Consider the following 9242-nt stretch of genomic DNA (forward strand, 5'->3'; position numbering starts at 1 on the left):
GGGGCGGGGGGGTCCCGCTCCACAGGGGCTGCCAGTGGCGGGGTCTCCCCGATCCCCAGCACAGCTTGGGCCGGGGGATGCTCCGTCCCAGTGGCCGCCCGTGCTTCATCCTGTCCCTGCACCCCGCGTGCTGCCTGGGACCCACTGGGCGGTGGGAGGCAGCGAGGACGTGCAGGGCCCCCGGTGCTGGGGGATGCTGGAGGCCCAAATGGGAAGCGGCCGCGGAGCTGCCCCGCAGCAGCAGTGGTTTCCCGCTCGCTTCTGCGGCTTGCGGTGCCTTGGAGATGTCGGCTCGCAGTGGTCTGCAAACGCCTGCACAGGGGGTGAGCGGCCGGGGCTGCTGGGGGGGAGCATCCCACGTCTCTGCAGGAAGAGGAGGAGGCTGGGACCGTACAGGCCAGCCCAACCTCCTGTCCAGAAAATGGCCTCATAAGTAACCAAGAAACTTTCTCTGAGTGTGTGGAAAGCAAGATGGTGCGAGTGGCAGGTAAGATGGGGGCGGTCAATGCCCATTTGTCAGGAGAAAGTCACATCAAACCATCTCAGCTGACTTCTTGGCCAGGTGAGGGGGTGAAGGAGGCATGAAGGACGTCCCATCACTTGCTGGGGACAAATCCTGACACCATCTCAGCGGCCGCCGGCGTGTGCTGGTGAAGGGGCTGTGCAGAGGATGCAGGGGAGGGCTGGGTGCCACCTGTAAGGAGGGTGCCGGGGGCTGGCCACCGAGGGAGCCGAGCCAAGCCGAGCCTGCCGCGTCGGTGCAGAGTCCTGCTGTGCCTTTCCTGGGCAGCTCGGGTTGGGGTGAGGACACCCGTACCGGGGCTGGCTGAGAAAAGTGACGCCTCAGAGGGGGGCTGTGAGCGCCTGGGATGCTGATACATTAGAAGGGTTTGAAACGGAGGCGATTTATAAATGTTTATAGAGAAACATCTGGTGGGGCTTTACCGGAGCTCAGCAGTGGGATGAGCGGGGCCGAGTCAGAGCTGCTCACAAGGCACCGATGGTGCATTGGGGGCTGAACCACAAACCTGGTTGGGGGCTGCGTAAGCAGGAGCTTCGTCGGGCAAAGTTCAGTGGTACAAAGAAGGCTTCACTGGGAGAGTGGGACCCCGCGTGACAAGGAAGATCTGTGAAATGGGAGAGCATCCGTACGAGATCAGCCAAACTGGTCAGAGGCCACGAGCTCCTGGTTCATGAGAAAAGCTCGAAAGCTTGGGCTTGTTTCAGCTGGGAAAGGAGACGACTGCAATGACTTTGCATGTATTGAAATATGGAGAAAACTGATGAAAAGAGGGAGGGAATAATTTAAAAAGGAAAAGGAATCATCTGCTGAAGCTCCAGAAACGCAACTCAAAGTTTGATAATTTTCTAAGACTAACTGAGCACCGGAATAGAGCAAAAGTTATCAGATCTCCATCACTGGCAGTTTATAAGGGCAGGATAAATCTTCTCAGGAACCCGGTCAGGTAACAGAGCCTGGCCTGGGACAAGGAGACGAATGAAAATGGCCTTTTGAAGTCGTTTCCAGCACCGTTGTCTAGTTCCTTCTTCTTTTTCATTCTTTTACAAAAAGTAAAGTATTTTACTAGTTTATTCTTAAAATTAACGTATGTATGCAAATCTGTTTATCTTGGCCAAGGCAGGATAGAGAAGGTGGGAGATGAGCAGGGGTAAGTTCAGTGACAGCCACGGGCTGAGCTGTTAATGTTGTACAATTCCTGTGCGTTTTTATATGCGCTTTTTAGATCAGCCCCAGGCAAAGCTGCTCAGGGAGCTGTTACGGGGAAAAGTTTGGTTTCACAAAAATGGTGTATTGCAGCCGTAACACTGGTCCTTGATGCTTTTCTTCTGTTAGAGGTCCTGGATAGAGGCCACTTGTCCTGGGCGATGGGGACTGTGCCCTTGACCTTGTCCTGGGATGCCACAGACAGTGTCAAAGCAGGAGGGAGAGGAGAGGAGGGATCTGGTGAGCCGAGGACAGGCAGTGTCCTGGGCAGAGAGGGGCTTCCTGGCCACAAGGAGGTGGTGAAACGTTGGAGGAGCATGGAGACAGGGTCTGGATAGCACCGCCAGTGTCCTTTCTTGTACTGAAATGAGATTTCTAGTTGTTGTTCAGACAAATCTTGCCTTCTAGAAAAGCTGTGTTTGGATTTATAAGCATTGAGGATGTTCTGATAGCAAACCTTCCTAAACCACTACTAAAAATACGCCTTGCTGCTTATTTGTGTTTGCACCGTTTCCACAGCAGCCAGCAGTTCTTGTTATTCTTCTGAAAGGAGGAACCCTTAGATCTCAGTATTTTCTCCCCTGAATGTGCTTGTCTGCCATAATTGCCACTTCTTGAATCTTTCTGACAAGCTACGCAGGCACAGATTTTTTCAGTCACAAGCTGAAAATTCTTTTCCAGCCCTGCGGTGCAGCTTTTCCCTTCTGTGCACTGTGCAGCCTCTCCATCCTTCAGAGCGTCTCCACCGGAGCTGGAGGTGTTGGGTCGGTGCAGATCTCGCTGGTGCCATGGCTGGAAGAAAGATCCACCTTCTGCGCCTGTACCTCTTCATCGCACCCTCCTTTAAACCCTCAGCAGTTTTGCACCCTCTCGGGGCAGTTTTGCACCATCTTCAGTTACTGTGCGACCCCTGAATCCTCTCGGATGTTTTCCTTCCTAGAGCAAAGACCTTGTTTCTTCGGCTGGGGGCTACAGTTTTTATTACCAGGGAGATTATTATTTTTGACTATTTAAGTATATGTTATTTGAGTGGGACCAGCTTGCCAAGTTAGCTGAATCTCTCTGTGTGTCTGCTCTATAGTTGCTGTTTATCATTCCGCTCCTTTTTTGTGAAGTCCACTAATTTTATCAGCAGTGATTTCATAATCACTCCCAGATCTGGGGAGATTCTGATTGGACACAAGAGGAAATTTTTTCACAATGAAAACAATCAGCCATTGGAATAATCTCCTCAGGAAAGTGGTGGACTCCCCAACATTGGACACTTAAGATTCAGCTGGAGAGGGTGCTGGGCCATCTTGTCTAGACTGTGCTTTTGCCAGGAAAGGTTGGACCGCTGATCCTTGAGGTCCCTTCCAACCTGCTATTCTATGATTCTATGATTCTATGATGATGTCTTACCAGACAAGATTTAAAGGATGAATAGGAATCAGCTCTCATCTCATGTGCTAACGGTAAAAATACACCCTGTGATAATGGAAACGGAGGAGCAGCAGGCAAGAGCATGGGGATCTGGATACACCTCGATAACGGGGCTCCCCCAGTTGCTGTCACCAGCTCTGGGGCTCCTGCAGGGACCACCGTGCTCGGGTGTCCTGTGGCTGCATCGCTCCTGCTCCCAGATGGCCTGGGAGACCAGAGGTTCCGCTCTTGCATCCCGCCCTGTGTCGGAGCACCGAGGTTTTGCGGGGGGGTTTGCCAGCCCAAACGGCTGCTGTCCCCTGAGCACTGAGTTGGCCTGTACTGGACGCTGCTCCAGGCTCGGGCGGGTGCCCTCCACTCAGGAGGGCGACAGGCGCTCCCAGCCCCCCTTTGCCTCCTGCCTTTGGGGGCCAGGTGTTCAGTGGCTGGCCCGCAGCGGGGGGGACTGGTGCCCCCTCCCTGCCCTGGGTGGGGGGCTGCAGCAGACTGCCACTGTGGGGTCATTCCTGCCCCACGCTGAGCTCCCGCAGCAGGTCCCTTCTCAGCTTTTGCTGCCCTGACTTGGTTTTGCATCACGAGCGTTGGCTGACTCCAGCTTCTCCCTCAGGGCTGTCATGCTCGGTGTGAGATTCACCCCGTCTCCGCCGCCGCACAGACTCGCCTTCTGCCAGTGGTGGAGGAGGCATCACCAGTGGTGGAGGACGCATCACCAGTGCAGTCATCTCCTTTGCAGACAGCCAAAGCTGGGTGAGATGAGTCCACTGCATCCTCCGCTCTGAATCCTTGCCTTCATGTCCTCCCACCTTGCTTTCTGGTGCCTTGGTCTTTGGCCCCAGCTTCGGCAGTCAAGGTCTCTTGGTTCAGCATTATCTCTACCTGCAGATCTCTACCATGGTGTTGTGGTGGTGAGCTGCTCGCTCACTCCCCCCTGGTGGGATGGGGGAGAGAATCAGAAGAGTAAAAGAGGAAAAAAACTCTTGTGGGTTGAGATAAGAACAGTTTAATAATTGAAATAAAATAAAATAAAATAAAATAAAATAAAATAAAATAAAATAGTAGTAATATTAATATTAATATATACAAAGTAAGTGATGCATGATACAGTTGCTCACCACCCACCGACCGATGCCCAGCCAGTCCCCGAGCAGCGGCCCCCCCGGCCAGCTTTCCCCAGTTTATGTACTGAGCATGACGTCCCATGGTATGGAATGTCGCTGAAAAGTCCTTGACTTAGTATAAGCACTGCTCAGCAACAACTAAAACATCGGTGTGTTATCAACATTATTCTCATCCTAAATCCAAAACACAGCACTGTACCAGCTACTAGGAAGAAAACTAACTCTATCCCTGCCGAAACCAGGACACATGGAAACGCTGGTTAGACTGGATCTCCTGCGTTTGCTTTGCAGGCAAGGCTTTCCTCCCGGCAGTGGTCCTCCTCAGTAGTCCAGCAAATGCATCTCTGCAAACAGCTCCTATTTGGGCCAGGGCTTGTGTTCGGCTGCTTTATTCAAAATAAGAGAAAGCACCAAAAGAAAGTTTGAAGTTTAACTAGTTTCCTAAGCTGCAGTCACGGCCTCAAAATAGCAATGGCATCTCAGCCTGGTGAAGAAGGATGGGTGACACAGGCTCCCTAATGCACCGGGCACTGCTCTGCATGGCAGGGACAAGTGTGAATGGTCTCAGGGGGGGAACAGCATCTTCTCAGTCTGCTGCTTCTGCTTGTTGGGGTGCAGGCAAACACCCGCTGGACAGCTTTCCCTGCACGTAGCCCTCGTCGTCGCCTGGCCTGGGACCAGGGTGGGAAGCACACCCAGCACGGTGGGAAGCACATCCAGCGAGGTGGGAAGCACATCCCCGGTGCTGCGGTGGTCGTGCTCAGTCCTGGCTCCAGCTGCTGCCCTGTGCCCGGGGCGAGATGGCTGAGTGCAGGCACAGCACCAAAAGTAGCCTGGACTCCCACAAGCAAACCCTCTTGTCTAACGAATTTGCGGTCTCCCTGCACGCTGTGACGAAGCTTTCGGCATCTGGGGTCTGCGGCACTGCTGGGGGAAACGCTTCAGCTACAGCAGACAATGGGTGTTTGAGTGAACACCCAGCTGGGGGTGACACCCATCAGGAGGGGACACTGGGAGCAGCTCTGGGGACGGGGGGTGGGGGTGTCAATGCCCAGGGTGCGGGGTACGCTGTGGGGTGACACATCCCTGTTGGCTGTAGCTTTTATAACACAGGGGTTTTTATCAATCATAATCACAAGTCACAGCTGCTCACGACAGGTCACGACAGGCCAGTCCCTGGCAGGGCTCTTCCCCCTCCCCGGCCTGGGCTGATCCAGCTGCCTTCTGCTGAGCAACGCTGCTTTCTACTCAGCCCGTTCCTTTGAGTGTAAATGCTCTTTTTGCCAGTCCTGTCGCTTTCAGGGTTGTTGCAAGACATTATAAATAAAAGAGCTTAAACACTAATGACGCAAAAAGTTTCTTGATGTCACGTGAATCCACTCTGAGCATAAGGACGTGGAAAACCGTGTGTAAGTACAAATGAAAATGCATGTACAGGGGTGATGCTGCCGCGTTAGCTGTTTTGGGACACCCTGGCACTCTTCGTGCAGCCCCGGCTGTGCTGGTCTCAGCACGGCTCGTGGTCCCTGTGCTTGGTGGGATGTTGCTGGGGGCTGGAGAGGGCAGGGGGCTGGAGAGCTGCCCTCTGCTCACCGTGGCCGGGAGGACACAGACGCCGCTTGTGCTGTTCCTCTCCCATCTCCTGACGCCAGGGCTGCAGCCATGTGTGGGGTCAGACTGGGGGGCTGGAGGCTGGGCTTAATGCCACAGTGGGGGTCAGTTGAGCCGCCCCCGGGCCGGGCACTGGGGTGCGGGCAGCAACATGCTGGGTCCATACGGGGGGAAGGTGAGGAGCCTGTTTCAGCTGCTTGTGCGTCAGGGATCTGGGGGGTGAGCAGGGGGGATTAACGATTCACAGTCACAGCTGCGTAATGCTGCGAGTGGTGGCAGTGAAACCGGGTGATTTCATGGCTGGAAAGGTAACATGGCTGCTCATGGCCTGCTGGAGAGGGCTCCCTCAGATAAAAGCGCAGGATGTAGGCATCCGTGCTAAAGATATCCCTGCTTCCTCTGAGGGTGCTGATAACATAAATTACAAGGTCTGGAAAGCGTGTGCTAATGAGCAGTTGCACAAGACTGGGATGTTGTTGATGGCTGGATCAGGCCTGAGGACGGGTGGCGGCACCTCCCTGGCACTGCTGTGCCGAGCGCCTGTCTCCGTGCACGTCCGCACCGCGATGGTGACTGCAGACCGCCGCAGCTGCCCCCACCGTGCTGGCAGAGCAGAGAGGTCTGCTCTTCTTCAGCTCTGCAACCAACACACCGGGGGGTCCCCAAGGCCCTGGGCTGACGGGATGCTGTGAGCCAGGGTCCAGGATTGCTCTCCTCGCAGCACATCCCTCCTCAGCCCTCGCAGCCCCCACTGGTGGTTTGCCCCAAGTTCGATTAATGTGTGACATGGGGGAATCTCTCCCGGTTTCGTTGTCTTCACCTGCTGGCCGAGGCGCTCAGCCCCTTGCAGCCGGCCCCGGTCCAGCCAAGCCGGGGGCCAAGGGCAGCGCCCGCCTGTCCCATAGGGACAGTCTCCCCTTCGCGCTCCTGCAGTGAGCGTGGCCTCAAGGGTGTTTTGCAGCATGTCAAGATCTCAGGTTCTGTACGTGCCCTCAAGGGCCCTGCACATCTTGCGCAGTCGGACCCCGCTGGCAGGGCCAGCAGGGACACCACATTCCCACAGGGTACCACGCCGTGCCCGTGCCTAAGCCCCCCTCACTGGCAGTGTCAGTGTGACTGAAGGAAGATGACCAAGACCGTTCCCTCAACAGACAACTTCAACCACAGTTACGATGTCACTGGAAAATGTTTTCCTAGGTTAGGTTGCAAGTTTGAGCATCAAACCGTACTCAAAGTGCTCAGACAGATGCAGATGTTGGATTTCTGCCCTCAGGTTTTAGGAAAACCTGCGGTCCCTCACGCTCAGAAAGTCAGCTGGCACAAAAACGTGCTGTATGGGTGCCTCCGGGTGCTGCCGGTCTGGATGTCCACGCAGCCACCATGTCAGAGGCGGTGGAGGAGCAGCTGCCTGCCATCCCTGGGTTTCCCTGCTGACAGTCTGTGGCTCAGGATGTTTTTGGTATTGGACTGACGAAATGCTTCCTTTGACAAGGAAGTCCAGCGGGTTTGGGGCATCCTAAATTCCCCTTCCAAGAGAAGTTCTGCCTTGCTCAGTTTTCTCCCATTCTTGGTCTCCTCATTTAACCCGCAGCCAGCACAAGGGACGGGGAAGTGCCACTCCATTTTCTCCATGTTTCTCCCCAGCTCAGCACTTTTCCTGACCAGACATCAAGTGGTCTCTGGGCTTTGCTGTCTGCAAGTGCCGACAAGCGGGTGGTGCACGTCACGGTCCAGGCTTTCCCACTCTCTCCTCGGGTACCCATCTAGTGAGAACTTGCCTGCAGAAGAGCTGTCAGCATTTCTGAAAGAAGGAGCGATGCAAGACACAAGGAAGGGAAACTCGAGCTTTGCACCAGTAACTGGGAAGGGCTGACCCATTTTAAATTATGTCTGAATTCCTCTACCTGGAAGCTCAGATTTAGCACAGCAGCGAGGTGTTGGGGGTCAGTGCTCCAGCAGACCAGCTGGCTCGCATCTCCTGACCTGGGAGGCACAAGGCGTAGGATGAGCAGAGCTGGGTCAGGCATACCTGCCCTCCCACCGGGTCTCCAGCAGTGGGGCAGCTGTGCCCATGGACATGCATGAGAAGGTGGCACGTGTACGGTGACGCTGTCCCACATCACGCTCCCGTGCTCGAAGGCTGGTGGCATGGCAGTTCGCCAGGCGCTGGGGGGTGCCCCTGCGGCTAGCAGCCCTCTGTGGGGACTTGTCCTTTCACATCCCGAACCCAGCTAAACTCTTCGCATTCCAGCCACCTGAGACAGCGCCTGGCATCCCGACACTTACGTCTGTGCCCCCTGTGGCGCCGGTGTCGAAGCCTTTCCACTTTGCAGGGGGTAAGGATTAGTGCCAGGCCAGAGCCCTCCTCTGGGGATTTCCAGTTTTTGCAAAAAATGCTTCCAGCCATCACCCATCGCAGGGATCCCTGTCGGATGCTTGGCCGATGAAGCCTGTGCCACCCCGGCAGCCACCAAAACTGACTGAGCTTGTCCCTGCCTCGGGGCGTCTGACCTGCGTCCCGGCACAGGGGTGTCTGCTGAGTCCCCAGAAACCAAACCTCTGGAGCAGCTGCCCAGCAAAGTGGGGTGACTTTCCCCCCCCCGCCACGGCGATCGCAGGCCTCTCCAAGCGCTGTGTCCCCACCGGGAGAACGATGTCCTCCTTGTCGCGCTCTGAACCTTGGGATCCCTGAACTCCATCTCCTTCCTTGAGAGGCCCCCTAACCTGCAAGAGTTTCTCCTTACGAGCTCGCATTTTCCTTACGCTAATTTTAATTCCATGGTCAGGAAAGCTCATTTACACATTTTCTCTGACTTGTCTTTTACCCAAAGTGCTTTTCAGCTGGGATGTGGCATTGCTGGTCCTGCTGGCCCAGGTGTGCTCCAGGCAGTACTGATGACAGGGCTTCCAGTGCCCTGAGGCACAAACTCCTGCTGCCTCTGCAGGTTTCCTTTCAGTGACTTCAGATAAAATCTGTCACCCCGGAACCAGCTGCCTGTGCCATGTACACTGGAGATGGTGCCTGTCCTGAAAGTCGTCCTGGTTTCGGCTGGGATAGAATTAATTTCCTTCCTAGTAGCTGGTACAGTGCTGTGTTTTGGATTTAGGGTGAGAACAATGTTGATAACGCACTGATGTTTTAGTTGTTGCTGAGCAGTGCTTATACTAAGTCAAGAACTTTTCAGCTTCCCATGCTCTACCAACTGAGCAGGCTGGAGGTGCACAAGAAGCTGGGAGGGGGCACAGCCAGGACAGCTGACCCCAACTGGCCAGAGGGACATTCCATACCATGGGACGTCATGCTCAGTACATAAACTGGGGAAAGCTGGCCGGGGGGGCCGCTGCTCGGGGACTGGCTGGGCATC

This window comes from Aptenodytes forsteri, unplaced genomic scaffold (assembly GCF_000699145.1).
Source record: "Aptenodytes forsteri isolate BGI_AS27 unplaced genomic scaffold, ASM69914v1 Scaffold466, whole genome shotgun sequence".
NCBI classification, from domain to species: Eukaryota; Metazoa; Chordata; class Aves; order Sphenisciformes; family Spheniscidae; genus Aptenodytes; species Aptenodytes forsteri.